The 20,203-nt window shown below is 31.6% G+C and overlaps 1 pseudogene; it reads left to right on the forward strand.

The window, feature by feature from the left end:
• The first annotated feature begins 7,433 nt into the window (after positions 1–7,433).
• Positions 7,434–10,031, forward strand: LOC133204701 (uncharacterized; annotated as a pseudogene).
• Positions 10,032–20,203: the final 10,172 nt, after the last annotated feature.

Below are 20,203 nucleotides of genomic sequence, written 5' to 3' on the forward strand. Positions count from 1 at the left end.
AAAATGAATGCTTTACTTACTTAATAAATCAAGAATTCAATAATTGGGAACAATGCACTATCTCTTCTGGTGGAACTAGTATAGTAGACATCAGTGATTGGGTAATATTCTTGAACAATAACAAGTAGTGCCAAATGAGAACAACAATAAAAAGAGGAATCAAATCTACAGGCATTGTATGAATATTTAAGTAAGAATTATTAAGAATAATTAAAACTATAATTTAAGAGTAACTACTTCTACTTGCTTTACATTAATGCAAATTCAAATTATTGCGCCAAGTGAACTATTTGATGATGTCATACAATGGCGGCCTACATGCACTTACTGTAGATGTTATGTCATAATAATTACTGTATGGATTAACTGATTACATCACTGATGCTTCATGTTAGTCAGAAAGTCAAAATTTGAGAGAAAAGAAGACAATGTAAAACTATGGATAAAGAGTTTTTCATTGTATCTTATTTTAGCAAAAATACGGAAACTCATATTAATTATATGAACTTTTTGATCTCTTCGATAATTTCAAATTATTTGTTAAATTGAAGACCACAGCATGAGACTTCTTATGTACCTTTTTCGACCGAACATCTTTCAAGGTTCATTAATCCAACACCGAGTTTCCTATGCATCATTATCATCCATCAATACAAAAACAGTGACAGCATTCTAACCATAATTTATTATCACAGACTAGTCTTTCGTAAAATATTCGCAACAAAATAGAATCCAATAACATCAAAATTCAAAGCGAAACCGCTTCCCTAGCGCACCACATTCCGTCGCTTCGTCATCATCGCTTCCTGTGCATCATTATCATCCATCTACACAAAACAGTCTGAAAGCAATCTAACCCTTATTTTGATCATAAATTAGTCTTCTGCAATGTAATCGCTACACAACAAAACCCAATAGCATCCAAATTCAAAGTGTAACCGCTTTCCAAGCGCAGTTACACATTGAGTCGCTTCGTCATAATCTACGATGGACTGTTAATGCCATATTTATGTACAAATATTTGTACAAAATGCAAAATACAATATTTATGTACAAATATTTGTACAAAATGCATACGATAAAAATAATTTACTTTGAAAACTTCTATGGGATAGTAGGTTGATACACGATGTAATCTTCTGAGAAGCCCTTCGAGCTTTATATGATTTAGTCACGTGATACCCACTTCATTTCCCAGTGAAGCTTTTCAACTTTTAAACTTATTTATTTCTAAAGTAAAAAACTGTGTCTTTAGTTAGTTTGGTACAAACAACATTGCATTTGGCGGGCTTCTAACTTTATATTCAAGCTTTTAAGAGTGAGATATATCCTGTTATTTACAGTATTTAATGCAAAAAATCTTTCGAATATCTTGTATCAATAAACTGTTTTTTATTATGTGTTGCTTTGGTACATTTGCACGTTTCTTTGGGACAATATCACTCATATACAAGTTAAGGTTTTTGTTTTTCAATGTGCTAAAAAAACAAAAGACATAGAACACTAATACGTGGTTCAAAAGCCAATAAATAAGTCATTCAGTATGGAAAATCCTGGCAAATTAAAAAAATAAGTATAACCACGGCGATGTAAAAATATCTTAAACACGAAAAATAAGCATACTTTATTATACCAAATGCTAGAATACTAAAACTAAATTTCGGTCACAGTACGTTCAGCGTTCACTCACCGTTCGTTCATCATTCACTTTTGTTTGCAATCCGCTCCATTTGCGTTTTACATTCCCTCTCTCTTCGTTGTTCCAAACCGAAGTACATCACCTTTCTTTTTTCTCAGGCTGTAAAGGATGTATTCACTATTACAAAAGAATTGACCTGTAGGAGAGAACAATTTCCCGGAAAAAGTGACATTTAAAAATCAATCTTTATTTCTTGTTTTCTATCGTATGTATATCTAAATCTTTCAAATTTGTATTTTAGAACTAAAATTTATTACTTACAACTTTACAATAAACCTCCAAAGTTGGCCGAAACACCATTTTGTCCGTTAAAGCGTTGATTTTTGCATGAATTTTGGCATAGAAGTCCTTCAGGGCAGGCCTGCCCCTAAATAAAATTGTGATATTTTGATAGGTTGGGATGTAAGGAATAATTTAAGATAGGATTTTTTTAGGGGCACCCCTGCCCTAGGGTCGAAATTCTCAAAAAACCTACAAAAAATAAGTAAACTTGATTTTGACAATCTGCTTCAAATTTATACCATTCAATCTTGTTGTCAGAATAGCTCATTTGATATATGCGCTGACTTTAATATCGTGGGTACTTTCTTTTTTAAAGTCGGGGGTTCGAATCCACCTGGTGCCACACTTTTATAGTTTTAAATTTTCACCTTTTCAAAGACTATTTTAATTTTTTTGATAGGCATGTGTATTTTTCTTCAATTATCTATCCTTTATGCATTCCCATTCTTGATATAAGAAACACTAGAGAGAGATCAAATCGTAACAATCCAATGTACAGTTGTCAGTCAGGCGGAACAAATCTCAGTATAAGCACACTTTCTCCGAGGACAAGAATAACTCACTCTGTGTTACTCGATACAGGTATTCTCGGCAGCATTGAGGTGCGATGAATTTCAATTGTATATATTCCTTAGAATTTAATCACATTGCTTTTATTCTGTCTGTGCTACTAGTGCTTGTCTGGGTTACATGTAGTATGTTATGTATTGCTTGAATTATTTGAGCTTAATATATTTAGAATAACATACACGTACTTTTGTTTTCAGTCAATGTTTTAAGATCTAAAGTTTTGAAAAAGTAAGGCTACACATATCAGTAACTGTACTCCACTGGATTTCATTTAGGCCTTTATGATTTGCACACATTAATGGCATGTTTTTATTATATCCAACGGAAATGTGTTGTAAAATAAATAGCCTAGACATAAAAAATAGAATTCCAGAGACAGTAGACATTACCATTATGTACAATGAGAAGTAAAGAAGAATATCAATTATTATATTTGGAGATAACAAACTCAGAATATCAATGAAAGTGTTCCTCCTACCTCTACTCACTGAAATAAAGATTTATGAAAAACAAATTGTTACATGTATTCAGCCTAATGTCATTAATCGGAACGGAAATCGACAAGCTTTTTGTAGAGAAAAAAACCAAGCCCGGCCCTATAGGTCAGATCCCTATTTATATAGAAGTGAACCTTTAGCATATAAATGTTCTCTGATCCTCCCTCCTCTTTATTGCAGTCTTGGACAAACCTCCCATTATTAGCCAGAAGTTTAAGTAAGATCCTATCCCCCAGTGTTCTGTTCTTGATACACATGTAATGGTATTCTTTCTTATATTTGCTGAATCTGGGGTTTTAATAAAGTACCAAACATTTCAAAGGTGCATCTTACTTTCTATAAAAAATATCAGGACAAAAAAAACCCAAAACAAAAAAACCAAAAAAACCAACAACAAAAAAAAACCAAAAAAAAAAAAAACAAAAAAACAAAACAAAAAACAAAAACAAACAAAACAAAACAAAACAAAACCGAACGTTTAGTGTATTGTAAACTTGGCAGATTCCGTCTACACATTAGCAGGAAAGGGAGAGTTTTTAAATCCTGGTTAAAACTCAAAATCACGAATAATTGTATGTTGATAAAATATTACGAAAGCATTATTGCAAATAATGACAACAAGGCTACTATTTAAAAAAACTTGAGTTGACAAACATAGATTTATAAGATATGTTTAAAGAATCAAGCACAATGAAAAGAGGTGAAAATAGCGAATATATAATGGTCAATCTCGAAAAAATCCACAAACTATATATATATATATATATATATATATATATATATATATATATATATATATATATATATATATATATATATATATATATATATATATATATATAAAGCACATTTTAAAACAACTCTTAAACTAATATATCTGCCCTAAGTGAAGAAATATTAATATATTAATATTTCTTCACTTAGGGCAGTTATATTAGTTTAAGAGTTGTTGTAAAATGTGCTTTATAAATAAATTTAATTTCATTACAACGTGTATTGGTAACGATCCTCTGATAAAACTAATGTCCAAATAACATTATCTCACTTCCATTCTCAATGACCGTGTAGTGTAGGACAGCGCCGCGAGAATTCCATCGACATCGAAAGCAAATTTTTTGACTTGCCTAGATAGCCGAGCGGTCTAGCGCGCTGTTCCTGTACTGCTAGGAGACAGATTCCGCAGGTCGAGAGTTCAACCCCGGGCTGGGGCGGAAGTGGGTATCCTTATAAAAGTGAATTTCTCTGTGCTTTCTATCTATATATATATATATATATATATATATATATTTTAATGATAATAATAATAAAGCACATTTTCAACAACTCTTTAACTAACATAGCTACATAGCTGCCCTAAGTAAAGAAATATTAATATAGAAATCACTTTTATAAGGATACCCACTTCCGCCCCAGCCCGGGGTTGAACTCTCGAGCTACGGAATCTGTCTCCTAGCAGTACAGGAACAGCGCGCTAGACCCCTCGGTTATCAAGGCAAGTCAAAAAACGCTGCTCTACACTACACGGTCATTGAGAATGGGACATACCACACGGTTCTCCGAAAATTCCAGAGGTAGGATCAAGTACCTAGGAGGAGTAAGCTTCAACTGTCGACCATTCAAACCCGCCGTTGGCTCTATCTATTGATCAGGTGGACGGAACATTTCGTAGTCAAAATTTAGTATAAAAAGAAAGGCCTAACAATTGGTATGAAACGCGTCACTCAAAATGCGACGCAGTGATAGGTTTTGCTAAGAAAGTCGTTATAAGACCATAGAATTGTTCTATTGTTTTTAGAATCTAGGTTGTTGAAATCTCTGTATCATTAACTTATCTGTCATAAGTCTGCCTCGGTTTAAAAATTAATCGTATTCGCGGCATGCTTTTGAGTCTCGAAAAAGTTGGGAGATATAAACACCATATGCATGTGATAGCGAGTGTTACTGCATAAATAAGGAAAGCTACTGATAGAAAAACTAGTCATACAATTAAGTTGTTAGCTGGCTCTTATCGGCTATACTCGTATATATCTCGACATATGAATGGAAGTAACTATTGTTAGTTGACAGAAATTTGTTTATATATCTGGCTAGGAAGTTATAAACATTGACACGGGCTCCTGCTCCAACTCTGGCTCCAATTTAGAATTGTACTCCTAGGAGTACGTGGTCAAATTCTTTGGTTATAAAAAAAATTCGAGTACGTACTCCTGAGAGTACGTACTCGAAATTTTTAAGCGCGTACTCAGACTTGTTTCCAAGTATACAAGCGGTCTTTTTAGAACTCTTCAGTAATGGCGGCGCCCACAGGGTTCTCCACAAGGGGTTTTACCATGGCGGCCCGCCATGGTTAAATTTATGTGCGCCGTGGTTAAACGAGCTGCGCCATGGTTAACACCGGCGGCCGCCATGATTAAATTTTTATTCCATTTCAGTTTTGACATCACTTTTTAATGGCTTGAGTAGTTAATTGTGTTTATACTACGACTGTCATGCACCTCGCATACCTCGAGAGAAAGCGGACTGTGCTAAACAAACACGGTAGTTGATCGGCGACTATGCTGTGAAGCGTGACAATGGAGAGCCAATCAGCTGACAATCAATATTTTGAGAGTTAATTATCCTGTACACATAATTTTGGGGAATTCCAAAGTGTTCACTGTACGATAACAAATTTACAAAAGATAACATAACGAGCAGTAACAACATGATAATCGACAAGCAACCGATTCAAGTTTCTGTGCCCAGAAAAAATAACCCTTTCAGCATTTCCTATTCTTTGTATTTAATCAATTCCTCATGCTTGGTTTTTCAGTATTAATTGTATTATCTTTCTGATAAAATGTGCACAAGTGCCAATCGTCATCTTAGTTTTAGAGTTACCTCCCGTTTTTATGAAACGTCACGTGGTGCTATTTTTAGCACTTGGGCACGTGGAGAAGTAAACAATGAAGGAAACTCTGCGAAAATGCAAAATGTAAAAAAAAGAACGTTTAGAAAGAACAGAATAGAAAAAGCAAATTTCAGTTATATCAAATAGACGCCCCTGGTTATATTAAAGTTACTTAAAGAACTATATACGGTAAGGGCATATTCCTGCCCCCATAATAGTCAAATTTTGAAAATCTCTTGAAATGAGAAAAAGTGCATATATTGTATAAAATAATCCAAATTAAGACAATATATTATGAAATTGGAAAAATTAGTTGACTTTTCTTGTTTCTGTGACGTCAGAAACTATTTGGATTTCCGTTATTTTTAAAATAGAGGCCAAAATGCACAGAGTTTGTTCAATTTTGACTATAGTATTTATAGAGCGCAAGCTTGCTCAGGTACCATATTCACATATTTCATTGATATTATCATTCTACACATTATATCAAAAGATCTAGTCTGAGCAGACCTGCGCTCGATAATTTCCAATCAATATACCGACGTAAAATACGCTATTTTCTCTCAAAATCATTGCAATTTGGAATTTACGTCATTTTATTGACGTCATATCTAACTAATGATGTCATAGTTGATAAAAATATTTAATGCTTTGAAGTCTGCAAATATCCACCTGATTTAGAACATAATTAAAGATTTCTCCATCAAAGTTTTATTTTGGGGGCAGATACTGGCCACTACAGAATATAGTCCTTTCCATGCATGCCATCAGTTAAGTTTTCATAGACCATGTAGTTAAAAAAAAAACAACTTAGGACATTAATTGGTAGGATGTCGGTGTTCGTTCGTCTGTTCGTTTATATATATCTGTTAATTTTTTTTTCAAAATACTACCCATTCACCAGTTTTAGTCATATTTAATTAAAATGTTTCATACAACAGGCAACACCAATTCTGTATATCAGTTTGAATAATGTTGCCATGGTGACTCTATCAAAATATTTTTTTGAAATTCCTTCAAAATGTTCCTATGGTTTTTGGCCAATTTTGATAAACATTTGTAAAGTAAGATACATACTCTCTTTTATTTTTATTCACATTTTTTAGCTTTAAAAAATATTGGTTATTTCAACATTTTGTGTTGCAGTGGTTAAGTTTTGTGAAACCAATCATAGATTAATGAAGGTTAGGAAGTCTAACACGCATTCGTGTATTCGGTCACATTTCGCCTTCGCGCAGCTTCCTCCATGGTTAAATTTTCAAATGTGGAGAACCCTGCGCCCATGTATTTACGTTGGTGATTAGTATTCCAGTGGATATAGTGGTGAGTTAATTCGTTTTTTTCATTAAAATGTTTTAAGTTATATTTTTCTCAGAAATGCTTATGAAGTTACATGATTCCTGCACAACGTAAAGGTTACCTTGTATACGACGAGAAAGTGCAATATCGTCTGCATATACACAGCAGACTATAACTTGTTACAAAAAAAACTGAAATGGCAGAAAAAGATATAGAAAAGCTCCTTTCTTCAAAAGAAGATTTTGAGAAGAAAGTGAGTACAAAATGGTCTGCAGTTGAGGATACACGGCTGATTTCTGCATTGTTAGATAGGGAAGATGTGCTGTTTGGGGATTTTAAGGGCTCGGGGAGAAATCTGGACAGGCTAAGCGGAGGCAGGGCTAGAAGGAAGTGGCGGATGTTTTAAATGCGTGAGGCATTTCTTTCCACACAGAACAGCTATTATTTAATATTTAAGAAAGTGGAAATGTTTTGGTTCCTAAATAAATACCGTGTTATAGAGTTTGGATAAATTAAGATTGATTGTGTATCATTGTATCAGAAAATAACTTGCAAAAAATGTCAAATCACTGTGTATTTGAAATGCACTATTCATGTATTATATTAAATTTATATGTTTATCTTTGTGCACAAAATAATGTAATTCAATATTTTGATTTGATGCTATTTTTTAAACCATAGCTTATGATTGAGGCTAATAGAAAATAATTTTTTAACAATAAAGAAACAGAAAAGAGGAAAAACAAAATCATAATTTTTATGTTTAAGTCTTTGTTTTTGTAGACAATTCACTAACAGCAAGTGTTCACCGGAAGAATGCAGGAAAAAATACAACAATGCTAAATAAAGGAGTAAGTATAAAATCATATAATTCCCGCATACATGTGTTTTAAACACAAGAATATCAGCTATATCTATGCTAAATGAGTTTGTTAAAGTCCATTCTAAGTAAGAATTTCAGTGAAAAGAGAAGGTTGTACAAGTTGATTTTAAGGCTCAATGATAACAAACACTGGCTAGTTTAAGTTTTCACCTGCAACTTTTCTTAAACCAGGAGTTTGTCAACTATTCAATCCAACGGTATAATCATGTTTATAGAATTAGTATGTTTTTGAATGAAGTACACATTCCACAGTACATATTACCATGTAAAAATGTTGTTAAGTAGTAAATACCTAATTAGTTTATAATTAACATGTTTTTAAATTCAACAGCCAAAGAAAAAATAGATTTTTTAAAGAAAGAATGCAGAAAGACAGGTGGCGGACAAGCTGAAGTGGAACTGTCAGAGGCAGAGGAGGTGCTTCTACAGAGACAAGATGGAAGGCCAAGCATTTTGGCCTAGATGAAGGCTTTGACAGTGATGGTAAGATAGACAAGATCTGTGTATGTAACCATCTGAATAAACTATGTAGTTAATGAAATTGATCACTACTAGACATAGATACTGTTGTTTCTATTTCAGTCATAGTTTTAGCTAACAAAGACTCTAAGAAGAGTCAGGATGGCAAAGGTGAGAAATTTTATAAAATATTCAACAAAACACATACTCCTTTTCATCTTTAAATAAAATGACAATGCATCTAAATACAATGCATAATTTTTTATCATTAACCATTTTCTTTGAAAACTTCATGTCATTTATTTTTAGTTGGAAATAAATGCATTGATTATGACTGGAAATTGAATGATCGATACTCAAGTGTTACATTGTTTAAAACTGTATTGGCAAACATTGATTTTTCCCTATATTTCAGCAGCAGCTCCAAAATCCTCAAGGGATGATACTAATTATTCAACAGTTAAAGAAATCAAAGGTAAGATAAACTTCTTGAACCGTGATTACACCTTACTCATAAGTTCTTGAGCGTTTCTGATCACCTGTTAGCCCGTGTCTTTAGGTCTGTTTAACCGTCTGTTTGTATAATTTACATGTCTTTTGCTTTAGAGCCACTAAGCTCAGTCAACCTTGTCACAAAGACGCCTTGGTTAAAGTTGGTTCAGATAAATACAAATGAAAGGCAACATCTTTAAAAGGGTGTGAATTTAATAGCTACCCCAGTTATACTGTATAACTTGAGTTGGGGCAGTTTACCCATTATAAACCATTAAAAAGTTTTACATGTATAAGGAAGTGTGAACTGTTCTATCCCAGATAGTACTTGTATAATTTGGGTAGCTTTTAATTACATTTCTTATAATTCGATTTTCTATCATTAAGTTTAAAAAAAGGCTCCCTTCAAAATTCATTCAAATTGTACAAAATTTTAATGTAATGTCAACACAGTTTATAAGATATAAACTAATTTTTCGATTCAATGAATTGTTGTGTTAAAACTAGAATTTATATTTAAATAATTTAATTTTGGATGTTACCCGCCATTTGATTGGATAGAAAAATTTGTTCATATTGTATATTGCCTACGTCACAATGACTTACGTCAAAAATATATAAATCCGCTTGATATTACATATAAGATTTGAAGAATTTTAAGGCCTTTTTGAAAGGAAAATGGTCTTTTTTTTTTACACTTAAGGATTATAGAAAATTAAATTATAAGGAATAAATTTAATAGCTACCCAAGTCTAAGGACAATAATCTTGTGTAAAAATGTCTGGGAAACTATGACAGACTGACAGGGATAACACTATATGCCCCAGTCTTTCATTTTGGGGACATTAGAACTTTAAATACATGATATTCTTTTCTTAAGGTAAAGTAAGTGAGAAGAGGAAGGTAGATGAGCGGAAAGAAAACATCATGGAGGACAACAAGAGAATAAGACTGGAGTAAAGAAAATTAGAGCTGGAAATAATGAAGCTGGAGAAGGAAATTAAACTGATTGATACAAAGCAGAAATTCTAAGAAATGAAAAACACCTATTACGTAGAAAATAGCATTTATGGCGATACTGTTTTCGATAATTATAACTACCCCTTTTTGAATCCCTGTTGATCCAACCCCGTGTTGAACCCCTGGGAAATTTGAGCCAAATTGATGGTGCCTTAACCAATGAGAATTTAGCAAAGAGTCACATGTTTTTATTGTTAATACCGAACATTGATTCAAGGAACACGTTTTTAGACCTGTGGAATTTTACTTGCCCACTGCCTCCCCATTCTCATTTCCACCTATTGCTCTCATATGTACTCAGGGTTGAATCTTGATAAATACTTTTTAAAAATCGGTATTCACGATGTAAAATTAAAATACTCTTTACGAGTTTTTGTTAATGTCACATTTTTAGCATATTTTGCTTCGTAAGGCCATATTTGAGGCCATCTTTTTGCTTTTTGTAAGCAGTATATCAATTTTTATAAAGTTTTTGTTTGATCTAGTCAGAACTGAAAATTCCTTGTTACCTATTTTCTATGGGGGAAGTCAGAACGTATGTGTTCATATCTTGTATAATGTATATACCTATATGCTCAAAATGTTTGATATTTGCTGATTTCCTTCCTTGTTTGTAAAACCTAATTTTTCTCCATTTACTGCATTTAATAAATGATAATTTCATTCTCACATATAATTGTCCTGTCGTATTTAAGAAATTCAGAGCAAAAATTGCATCCCTTTCATGTTGAAATCGGTATTCACAATGATAATTTCATTCTCACATATAATTGTCCTGTCGTATTTAAGAAATTCAGAGCAAAAATTGCATCAAAAATTAAGCAGCGGTGAGCTGCTTATATTTAGGAAATCAGTGAGAGACGTAAATGAATTTGTCAGTCTTAATTAATTTGCATATATAAGATGTACATGTATATTGCTGTGTATTTCCTACCATATGTATATTGTTGGGATGAAATATTGTACATGTATATGTATATTGCTTTCCATGAATATTGTCAGGATATAATTTTATCTGCACAAACCTTTTTAAATTTTAAACCATAGGGTAAATTTATAATGGTAATCAATTTAAGTCCCAAATAAACATTTTGTGTGCTTTAATTTAATGGGTGCAGCTAATTTATTTAAACGTCGTTATTCATTTTAAGCCAATAACTTCTTCACCTAAGGTTCATTGATAATCTGATAAGAGAGATAACTCTTAATTGGATAAATGTATAATATTCCTTTTTAAATTTGTCACGTTAAAATGTCTTTTTTTATCAAATTTTGCCCAGCAAGCCATGATATACTTGTTTGTATTTACTTATAAAATACATTTCTTTTGGAAAATCACAAGATTTAAAGCAACATTTCATATGAGTGAGCAGAGGGCTTCTGAAACTTAAATTCAAACAAACTGGAAAACTATAAAAGGATTACCTTTGTCATGTTAGTTTCGGATGTTCTGAAACATTGTTTTCAAAAACACACATTTATTGTGTTGTCTTTTCTTTTTTCTCTAAAGAGGGAAAACTTTTTAGGTTATTTTGATATCAAAATTGTTTGAAAAAAAGTATTTCTATTGTTTGTATAACCAATTTCTACAGTTTAATGATAGTTACCAAAAGTCTGAACTTGTAAATTTTTACAATGAAATCTGAAAGGGAAAATATATTTAAATATATGAATATTTTTATTCAATTTTTTGGGGTGATTATTCAGTTAACTTGTCCTATTCTGTAGTAGACAGATGTTTTAGATCTGAAGTTGGAGTTACAGTCCCTCAGCATGATAATTTTTGGTGTTCATATAGTTTTGGCTGTTTAATCGAAAATTATCTCACATAAAGTTGAAAAATGTTGAAGAAAAAATGGTCAACTGAACAAAATATTTAGCAATTTTTGTAAATATCTGAATTGAATCTACACTACCTGAAGATGTTTTCACATAAGTTTAATCTTTCTTGGCCCAGTGGTTCCGGAGAAGAATATTGTTAAAGATTTTTTCTATTTATTCTTATGTAAAACTTAGATTGTCCATTGTGACCCCACCCTACCCCTGGGGGTAATGATTTGAACAAACTTCAATCTACACTATCTGAGGATTTTTCCATAGAAGTTTCTTGGCTCAGTGGTTCTTGAGAAGATGCCATTTATTTTTCACTAATTCTTAATTATCTCCTTTTGGAAAAGGGCTTGGCCCTTCATTTGAACAAACCTGAATTACCGTTACCGAAAAATACTTTGTGGCAAGTTTGGTTGAAATTGGCTCAGTGGTTCTTGAGAAGAAGTCGAAAATGTGAAAAGTTTACGCACGACGCACACCCGCACGACGACGGACGAAAACAGATAGCAATAGGTCACCTGAGTGACTCAGGTGACCTAAAAAGTGAGGGAAAAAAAAACAGGCAAAGTGAAATGTTTACAAGCCTTTTTGAACAAGTAAATGAAAAAAAGAAAATTAAAATTACCTGACAAAAGAATCGCGCGCGTGGCACAGTGGTTAGTGCGTCTGCTCTAGAGTCGCGAAGTAAGGAGTTGATCCTTAAATCGCGGGTTCGAATCCCACTGTGGGACGTGGAGACCAGTCCTTCGGATGAGACCGTATAAACCGAGGTCCCGTGTCGCAGTAGGTGCTGGCACGAAAAAGATCCATCACCGCTCAATGGCCGTAAGTGCCGAGTATAGGACAAAATTTGCAGCTCTCCACCGGCAAGTCGTGGCGTCTCCATATAAGTGAAAAATTCTCGAGAGGGCCGTTAAACAACATACAAACAAACAACCAAACCTGACAAAAAGAATCTCAGTTTACCGACACATACACTGTATGTTAAGGCTGTTTGAATGGGGGAAAACCATATATAATAATAATTTTGCATTATTTAAAGAATAGAAAGATTTTCTTTCTTAAACAATAATGGAAATGCAGTTCAAAATTGCATTAAAAAAGATAAGCATGTGTTTTAATTAATCCTTGAAATCTTAGTTAGGGCAAACCACAATTAACAAAAAAGGTCTTTTTCCCTCAAACTTTTCTATGAAATTCAGTTTTTAAGAAAAAAAAAATAACACAAATAGCTCTGGAAAATTACCCACAGGTTCTTGATTATTTTTATTCTTACAACCAGGAAACATAACAGTTTCAGGTGCCTTTGTTATTTAATATTTTTTCAGTGAAATACCTATGCTGAATTCTGTTTTACTTTATACAAGGCTGCAAGTTCTCGAATAAGTAGTGTCAATAAAAAAGAACTTAGTTTTTTGGCGTTATTTGAATAAAAATAAAAAAAAACTTATTTTTTATGGAGAAGACATGAGCTTTTCAATCATACAAAATAACATAAACTTTTGTATTTATTACTCATATATAAAAATGTCAAGAATTAACATAATATATACATGAGCGTGTCGCTCCCTATTAGGTTGTTCACCAGAACAACTCAACATAAGAAACTGCATCATCACAAGTTCTCCTATGTAGAGAATTTTCAAATCGCAAGTCTTTAATTGCCCGCTCCGGCGTTTAAAATCAAAGTTTCTATTAGAGATTGTTCTTTCTGACGTATCCGTATAAGTATCCGTATCCGCATACGTATCGAGGTGAGAGAGACATCTCGATCCCGATGTCTAAACTATTTACTATAATTTCCATCGTTATTTGTTTGGTTTTAAAGCAACCCCATTCATTTAATAATAGCATATGGTATTTTTTCTTATAAAAAATGTATTAACCTGCTTTAAACGTCTATCATTTCGCTGGAAAATTTTTAAAAAATAGATAATGAAATAAAATAAATTTGTATTTATTTTCATTATATTGTTTAAAATTTTGATTGCAATTTTGTTTAAAAACATTTATCGGGATCCCCCTCTCTCCCTCTTAACATCAGGACATTTTATTGATTGATTCCGTAATTAACATTAGATGACAAAAAAGTTACCCCCCCCCCCCCATTCACACACACACACTAAAATGCAAAAGACGTTGATATCCACACAATCAATAAAACCTTGTAGCCGTTTTCTAAAGAGAATTTGCTTCCAGACCCTTACCAGTATATGCTAAAAAATGCCAGTTCACCCCCCCCCCCCCCCCGGGAACACACACAAATGAACTATTTGACAAATGCCTGTATGTCTCCCCTTCCCCTCCCCAGTTGAAATTTATACTTTCGTGCCTATTCTCATGCGGCTTGGTTTTGCTCTATATTTTGTCCTTTCAGCAGTATTAACTTGAAGACTTCATGGCGACAAAAATACATTAATGAAATGAAAATGCAATTGTTAAATTTGATTTTTCCTTTTAGTTCTCTTATTGTCGTATATGCGTATTATATATAATTCATGGTATTCATTATCTTAACTCTCTTTTTATAAGAAAGAAAGGACATTAGGCTAAAAAATTCCAAAACAATAGATTTATCTATTTCTTCTATGCTATCTTGTCCATCCAGCTGGTTTTTATTTATTTATTTATTTTTTAATTTTATTTATTTATTTATGCATTTTGGCCCAGATCGGGACAAGTGTGAATAAATTCAATACGCAGTTTATAGAATTGAAGAGAAGGGGCTGCTTCAACGTAGCAGAGAAATAAAAAAACACAGAATAAAGGATAAAATTTATACAAAACATTTAATTGATAACACAACAGCATTTTTTAAAAGAGTTTTGATCCCGCTTGTACACAAAATATTACAGTAGTCTTAATTTCAATAAATAAATCATTAAGTAAACTTTAGGCAACATGCATATAAAGTAATGTATAAGACATAAATAAATTTTTTTCTCCATTTATCTCTTCTTTTATCGACAATTGTTAATTCATCCCCGATAAAAACTGCGTGTAATTGCATCACTTTCGGAAATGATAGTCCTTTCTCAAGCTCTCTGGAATTTTGGATACGGCTATCACCTAACAATTTAGGGAATTTAAAGTCTTCAAACCATCCCAATTGCCAGCTTTCCAAAGCTTTTCTGGAGAACTATGTCCATCATATATAATCAAATGATATACAGAATGTTAATAATGATAAAAAAGAAAATGAGGATGGAAATTTTCAGTGAACCCCCCCCCCCCACACAAACATTCACACAGAGTATGCAGTATGGTAAAATTAATCTTTCACAGAGAGAGAGAGCGAGAGAAGGGGTAAGTCCCTTTTTTTAACCATTTTTATATTTTTAAACAATTTAATAAAAAATTTACATACTTTTTTACTAATTTTATTTTTTTTTAAAATCCTTCCATAAAATGATAGGTGTGAACAGCAACTTGATACGTTTCATTAGAAATATTACTATATATCTTATTTTCCAATGAATGAGGTTAAAATCAAACAAGAAACGATGGAAACGATGGAAATGGTACCCACGGTTAAATCATCGGGATCGAGATGCCTCTCATACCTCGATACGTATACGGATACGGATACGTATACGGATACGTCAGAAAGAACAATCTCTATTACTATTAAAATATGTGTTAAGTTGTGAATATCATTTAATCAAAATATTCTGATATTTGTTGTTAACTGCTTGTTGCGTTTCTTTTGCGTGACCGTTATATATATATATATATATATATATATATATATATATATATATATATATATATATATATATATATATATATATATATATATATATATATGCGCCCATGAAAAAGGCTGCTTTTGACATTTTAGACCCTTTTATTGAATGTTTATGCTTATAAAAAAATTGTTTCACACTTATGTAAAAAAAAAAATTACTTTTCTAAAAATTAGGAGATCATTCACGATCTGGGGGTAGAAGGTTCAGGAATCTTTCCTACATATTAAAACATAAATGATCTTGAAGACGCATGAATCGAATATGTTTCTGTAACCAACATTATTGGTTTCCATCTTAGGTTCCAAAAAAGAAGTACCAGTGACAATCCCCAGTAAGTAATTGGTATTTTCCTGTCTCTCCCATGACATATGGTCCTATGATTCCCTATCGTTGTCTTTGACAACCTTGACTACTCCTTAATGTCCCCTGACATTCTCTGACGTTCCTGTCAACTCCCTGATGTTCCCTGACTAAGTCCCTGACGACCCTGTCCACTTCCTATCGTCCCCTGACATTTCTCTTGGCCCAGAAAAGGGGGATAACAAATGTTCTTGTTGCTATTTACTGGTGAGAAAAACCTTGGTCATGAAAATTCTCAAGTTTTGTGAAAATACAAATTTAGTCATATAACAAAAAAAATTCTTTGTTTGAAATGTCTTTAGTAAATTCTTTATGTTAGGTATTATTAAATTTATTGTTTAAGTTCGTTAGCTTTTCAGATAAATCTAAGGGTACATAAATGCCAGTTAATTAAAAAAGGATTAAATATAAATTTATTTATTTATTTAATTATTTTTTAATCTATTTATGTAATTTTCTTAATATATTCGCTTAATTTATTATCATTGTCTTCTTCCAGGTGTCAGCTGACATTCTTTAATGTCCCTATCAACCCTGTGATGTCCGAAGACTAAGTTCATGTGAACACTCTCAATATTTGTCGTTCCCTGACATTTTTCTTGGCCCAGAAAAGGGAGTAAACATATTAACATATATTCTTGTTGCTATTTACTGGTGAGAAATACCTTAGTTTTTACTATTCTCAAGTTTTGTGAAAAAACAAATATAGTCATTACCTACCGAAACATTTTTTGTGCGAAATGTCTTTAGCATTTTTTAAAACTTTGTGGGATTGTATTGATTGTTTAAGTTTGATAGCCTTTTCAGATAAACCTAAAGAAGAATAAAAGCTAGACAGCTAATTTGAAGGAAAAAAATAAATACAAATTTATTGCCTCTTGTGCATGCAAATATTTATTTATTTATTTTAATCTATTTATTTCTTTTTTTAGATTTAATTTTCATTATTCATAATTCATTTTATTTCATCTCTTTATTTGATGAATTTCTTTTTATTTAGTTATCAATAATTTATTTATTCATCTTTTAATCTACTTATCGAATTTTCTTTTATTTATTCCCTTTATCTATTTATTATTCATTTAATATATTTATTTAATTAGTTTAATATCTATTCATTTTTTTCTTGACGAGTTAGTTAATCACATAAATAAATTATTTATTAATTTTATTTATTTTTCTTTAATCCATTTATTTAATTTTTTTATTGATTTTCTAATATAATTAATTAAATAAATTTATTTATTTATTTATTTATTTATTCACTTGGAAAACAGAGGTTTGCAAACTAGTTGTTTACTGAATGTTAGTTGAAAGAAATCAATTGCATTAATATTTTCCTGTCCAGCGTCCATGCAAAAAGTGCTTGGGAAATTAAAATTTAGAAAATGTCATTCCAGGAATTCTTCCGACCCACACTCTACGTAAACAATAAAATGTACCTGATACAAGATTTAAGATTTTGCTATTTGAGTGAGAACAGAATTCGAAGGAAGAAAAGTAACATTGTGCACATCATAGCACAGATAAAAAGTTTTCTTTCTTTATCAAAATCTGGATTGGTTATTAGTGACTGGGTTTTACATGTAATCAATTAGGTTTTACGAAAGTACGTGAGAGAGGTCAAAGGATGGGATGGGGTGGCGGTTAAAATGGACACATGGTTGCATGACCCATGACTTTTAGAGAATAAATGTACTAGATAAAGTAGCTATCTTTACCAAAGAGTTTAAAGCGTGTCAAGGTTTATTCTTGTAATTTATAACATCTATCATTAACAAAGGGGTAGATAAAGTCAACAATTTTCATATAAAGAAAGCAATGTTATTTTTTTTTTTACCAGGAACGAAGGGCTACAAGAGTGGATACGGTCTCTCCGCCAAGAATAAACAATGCATAGTGGTCAGTGAAATGGACAATAGAATTATATGAATAATATTTTCATAACGATTTTTATATGCGTGCTGAGGGCTGAATGACAGGTACAGGTGATACAAAGAAATTTAAAAAAAAAAAACCCTGAGAATAACAAAATAACAACTCAACAAAGTTTATAAAAGTAAAAGGAAAAGGTTTAACCGCATAAATTTTAATTTTTCAGAATTTCACATTAATATGATTTAAAGTGACAAAAGTTGTATAGATTAATAAAGACGGTTGAAAAAAGGTATAATTTTGAACATTTAGAAAGTTTAAAATTTCTCTATATTTGAGAAATTTGATATTTGCACCATTTACAACCAAAATAGGTCCAAAAATATATACTTAACCATCCATTTTTTTTTTTAAGTTTGTATCATCTGTCCTCAGGCCATAATGTAATTCAGTCCATTATTCCCCGATTAAATGCACATTACACATATACGCAAAAGGTTATTTCTAAATATTCTAATAAAACAAATGGAATATGCAAGTGTGAATCTGTAATATTGTAATTCTATTTTATAGCAAAAATGAACATTGCTTGTAGATTTCATTGAGAGCATATATAAGTTTAAAAAAAATGCAAAAAAAAAAAAAAATAATAATAATAATAAACTGGGACTTTGAGATTGATCCGGCTTTGTTTTTTGGTGGTACTTTTATGTGTATTAAAATATATTTTCCCAAAATTATAAATTTCACAAGAAAACAACTATTCAATGCACAGGTTTTACAATTTATTCCCGAGTATTCGATTTATTGGTGTAGTTATACATAAACAGTCTTCACGTAAAAAAAAAAAACCCATTTGCTTCACTTTATCCGTAATCCGTAATTTGTTTTATTGCTACCTTTACTCATAAACCTGTCAAGGTTGTGCAAGAATTTCCTAACTGTTGATAGTTGATCAGTGACTCAGGGTACGTAGTCTAGATACATATTGTCTTTTTCACTGACCAATATACATGACTGTACATTGTTTATTCTGTGGCAGTATCCACTTTACACCCGGTTTTACATTTATGAAAAAATAAATAAACTGAAATTAAGAGTAAAACGAAAACAAATAAAATGAAAATGATTTGAGCTTTTTTAATTTATTTTTTTTCTCATGAGACCTAGTCACTATTTTCTATTGCAAGGGGTGAATTGGAAACAGGGATACAATTGACAATTTTTATGCTGAGAAAGCACATTATGCAAATTAAAATTAATCTAGATTTCAAGTTATTCCAACGGAACATATGACATTGTATTAAACTTCACCGGGCTGGTCATTTTCTTGATAGGAAAATTATTTCTATAGTTATGTTAAAAAAGAAAAATTTACAGTGAATTAACACATTTTAAATATACAAAAAGCAGACATCAAGGACTAACCTCAGTACTCATGTACACAACCACTCACTTACATGTAGTGTTTGAATGAAAAGGGGAGGCACACAAATCATTTTTGTTGCACGTTATACAACGGATAAAGCTATTATGCGTGAAAGTTAACTGATGAATAATACAGGTTATGGGCTTAAAATGATAAAATTTCAAATATCGTACATGCATGTATCAGGTACATTTTGTAGTTGAATTTAGAGGCTCAAGAAATTCTTCGAATAATATATTTTTAATATAAATTTCTACAATCTTTTGGACGTTGAATAGGAAAAATTTGATGCAGCTGAAATAATTTTAAAACATCAAGAAACAACTGGTACGCAAATCTTTGTTTTTCAAGCAATTAATTAATCAATAAAAATTAAAAATTAAACAGATAAATTAAAAGTAAAGGTCAAAATTTGAAGCCCTTCACCGGTATATGGTGACGTCTCTATATGAGTGAAAAATTCTCGAATGGGACGTAAAACAATATACAATCAATCAATCAATCAATCTTTTGGTCAGTTCTAATACTGAGTTTGGTCGTTTCTCTTGAATGGACTGTGGGTGGATGAGATAAGATATAGGTCGTCCGCATAATCCAGGTGTCAACTTTTGTTTTCCATTCTCCATTTAATGCCGTTATCCTGATAACAAAAATAAGTAAATAATAAATAAATAAATAAGTTAATTAATCAAGGAAATAAAATGTCAAACTGATTAAAGGATAAATAAACAAATAATTAATAAATAAATAAATTCATATATTCAATCTAAATAAAATTAGTTCTTTGAAATCCGCTACCGCATCTCAAGTTTCAATTTTATTTATACACTCACACCAATAAACAGTGGTGCATAAGGTACAGTAAATTA

This window comes from Saccostrea echinata, unplaced genomic scaffold (genome assembly GCF_033153115.1).
Source record: "Saccostrea echinata isolate AGI-Se365-2 ecotype Australia unplaced genomic scaffold, CSIRO_AGI_Sech_v1 ptg000054l, whole genome shotgun sequence".
In the NCBI taxonomy this organism is placed as follows: Eukaryota; Metazoa; Mollusca; class Bivalvia; order Ostreida; family Ostreidae; genus Saccostrea; species Saccostrea echinata.